Genomic DNA, 3,545 nt, shown 5'->3' with positions numbered 1-3,545 from the left:
GGGGACCCTCTATAGGACACAGAGGAGATCCTGAGGAGGAGATACCTGAGGGGTCTTAAAGGATGGAATGGGGAGGCCCAAAGAAGAGGGGTGTGGGGGCACCAAGACAAGAAACCGGTGGGGGCCCTCACTGGAGCCTCACCTGCGCATCCTCTGGGGTGCACAGCAGGATGGTGAAGAGCAGGGCCACACTGAGCACTGCGACCTTCATCTTCCTCTGCGGTGCAGGGAGTCCTGGGTGATGCCGGAGTAGGTGAGGGCACCTTTATCCCTCCCAGGAGGACTCCCTGCCCCTCCCCACACCTCCAGCCCCCAGGGCAAACCTTGGCAGAGACACCCGCCCTGGCAACCCAGCCTTGGCACAGAGTCACTCCCGCCTTGAGCACTGATCCAGCTGCCTTCCCTGGCATCAGTGCCGCTTCCTGCATGGGGCAGCTGCACGGGGAAGGGCCCAGGCATCCACAGTGGTGAGGGGGGACAGCAGTGTGTCCCTGACAGCCAGACACCCTATGGTGATGACCCACTGCTCCAACTCGAAACCATCCTGCAACAACCCCAAAAGCCTGATCCCCCCACCTGCCAGTGCCCCTCACCTCCCAGCACCACCATCTCCCAGTGCCCCTCAACTCCCAGGCCAGTCTTTCCCTATGGAACCCCCCCTAGAGATGACACCAGCCTCAAATCTGGGGTCTCTAAGCACAATTATCTCTGAGCCCTTTCCAGCCCCTTAAATAAATGAGGGGCTGGGAGTCACTCCTCTTCTTGGGGCACCAGGGACCCCAGGATTAGGGAGCTCTGGGAGGTGGGAGGACAGCTGGGGCAATGTGGACAGCTGGTGACTGGGATCCTCAGTCACTGGTGGCACTGCCAATGGGGAGCACTGGTGAATCCTGGGCTCTGGGAGAGGAGGGCTGGGCTTGGGGGAAGTGCTGGGGTGGTGTCAGTGCCCAGCTCCAGCCCACCCCATTTCCCTTGCACCGCCAGCCCCCAACTGGTCCAGTCTGCAGCCACAGCTGAGAACAGAGCAGAGGGAACATCCCCTGCCCTGGCTCTCACCTGTCCCTGCCTGGGGTCACTGTGCCCTCCCAGACAACCTGGGTCCCGCCCTGTAGAGCTGATCCCACATGGTGGGTCCCAGTGTCCCTGTCCCCAACAAGGCTCTGGCTCCAGCCCTGTCCCTTCCTGGGACTTGGCCACAGCTCACCAAAGGCCCTTGTCCCCACCGAGTGTCCCTTCAATGCCCCCATCCTCGGCCCAGGCCAGCGCTGTCCCTGAGCAGGACGTGGCCATCCAGAGGGACGTGATGAAGCGGGCGCTTGTTCCCAGGCAGCCGCTCGGAGCTCACTGCAGGACGGAGCTCCCCTGGCACGAGGAGGGATGTTTGCTCCCACAGCGGCTCTGATAAGCTCTGTTTGCCCGGGGCCCATGGCACAAGAAGCCCGTTCACCAAGATCGGTGCCTCACAGAGTGACCGATCAGGGGATCCAGGGCAGTTAAAGCAGCCTGGAAGCCTGGGCTCCCCCAGCCCTGGCAGCGGGCAGAGCCCACAGAGAAGGGCAGTGCTGGGGCAGCGGGGAGGAGCAGGTCCTGGGGCACCCGCACGCCTGGGGCTCCCTGGCTGCCCTGGGCACAGGCTGGAGCCCAGAGGCCGGGGGGTCCCAGGGGAGCAGCTGGACAGCCGGGGTGCCGCTCTGCTTCGGGACAGCCTGGGGAGTCCTGCCGGAGTGGGGCTCAGAGCAGCTGGGGGATGGAGCTGTGTCCCCAGGGGCACGGCCTCCCCTGCCCTCTCCCCCGCCCGCCTTGCAGCTCTCCCTGGCTTTTTGCGGGGCGCGGGGTTCCCTTCACTGCACCCCCGGCCCAAACATCCCCATCCTGGGGGCCCTGGTCAGCATCCTCTGGGCACTGTGGGGCAGTGTGACAGTGGGGGAATCAATGGGTTTATAACTCCAGTCTCAGTGGCTGCTGCCCGGGCAACCTGGATGTTGAGCGGCTTCCAGCACCAGTCTGTGCTCACTGACTGGAGCACAAGAGGGATCTCAGATTCCCAAGACCCGATTTCTGTCCCTGCAGAGCTGGCAGCCCTTCAGGGACATACCTGTGTTTGCTTTGATATTCTTCAGTGGCTGACTCTGGGGTGTGTGAGCATCTCCGTGATGTACTTTTACAACCATGTTCTCCGTACAGACAGCAACATCTTGCCACAGTTCAGCAGCCTCTTGGAAAGTAAATGTGGAAAAGCAAGATGTGTGGTTCCAGTCACCTGGATGATAAAGGAAGATCAATACTAACATGACCATCTGGACAGTCAAAGACATAATACTAACATAATAACATAGAAAGGGCCTTGGACAGATTACTTTGAAGTACGTTTCTCATAACTGTAAAAAGTTATAGCCCAGACTCGTGAGAATGGGATCTCGAGCCGGATAACCGCCCCCAAGTGCATGGGATGTGTGAATGTCCTTGGGCCTGGTCTGTGAACGAGTGGGAATGTAACTGAAATAAACATCACATGAGTTTAGTGTGTTTTTAATAACAATTACTGGAAAAACATCTTATGTACCATCTTAGTCCAGGCCCATATCTGTCCCCAAGGAACGTATTTTGGTGTTGGGGCAGGGGAGGAGCACAGACAGGCAGCCCGGACCCCTGGGTCCTCTGCCCTGCTCGGGGAGGGGAGGTCGTTCCCTGTATGATGGGCTCAGCACTCTGGGGCTCATAGGAGATGTCACCACCTCCAGAAGCCGTCTGCTGTTCACAAGGCCACCAGTGCAGCAAGTCAACATTTATTTGATGCAATGGGTCTGTTACAGCCAGTAATCCTGTGTAAAATCGATGCAAAATTACCACTGTGCTTAACTACAATGTGCCATGGAACAACCAGGCACTGACAAATCTCTCTGTTTTCCCTGGGAAATCACATTTGTGGCACTTTCACCCCCAAATCTCAGCAGCAGCGTTTGTTAACACCGGTTAACAGCTTTGGGTACCCAGAGCTGCCTTCAGCTCACGTGAAAACGTCTCCTCACGCCCAGCGTGAGCCCAAGAACGACGCCTCCCCAATGCCCAAACTGAGGAACCTCAAGCAGTGCCCCCTTCTCCAAGGGCTGCGTTACAATCTGTGACAGAAAGGGGCTTCCACAGCCTGGAAAAGCTCCACAAGGAACTGGAGATTCCTGGGTCTCAGAGTAATTCTAGAGCTCAAGTGGTGACAGCCATCAGCTCCAGCTCAGACAATACACGCCAATGCCCATCACTGACCCAGGAAGGCAGCTCTTCCTGTCCTGCCCAACGCCTTCAAATCCAGCACACTTTGTCCCTCCAACAGGAGGCAGCTGATTGATTTCTAACACCACTCTTCTCTGTCTACTTCGAGATGAACCAGACATACGTTATACAAGCAACCAAGTCCCCGCCTGGAAGCAGCGGAGCCTTTTGCCTTCTCCTTCCCACCCCACTTTGCAGGAGAAGGAAAACAAACGGCAGAAGAGACGCTGAGAAATTCAACCACCAAATGGAGAGGGAACCTTTGAGAGCGGGAAAAC

At 57.9% G+C, this 3,545-nt stretch overlaps 1 non-coding gene across 1 annotated transcript; it reads right to left on the bottom strand.

Annotated features, from left to right (window-relative positions):
* Positions 1-3,177: 3,177 nt before the first annotated feature.
* LOC136106588 (small nucleolar RNA SNORD45) lies at positions 3,178-3,262 on the bottom strand. Its single transcript, XR_010652152.1, has one exon. It is a non-coding gene; the product is annotated as a small nucleolar RNA SNORD45 (small nucleolar RNA).
* Between the last annotated feature and the right edge of the window lie 283 nt (positions 3,263-3,545).

The sequence above is a fragment of the Patagioenas fasciata genome, chromosome 11, assembly GCF_037038585.1.
Source record: "Patagioenas fasciata isolate bPatFas1 chromosome 11, bPatFas1.hap1, whole genome shotgun sequence".
Classification (NCBI taxonomy): domain Eukaryota; kingdom Metazoa; phylum Chordata; class Aves; order Columbiformes; family Columbidae; genus Patagioenas; species Patagioenas fasciata.
The sequence above is the reverse complement of the archived record's forward strand: the minus strand, read 5'-3'. Positions and strand labels throughout refer to the sequence as shown.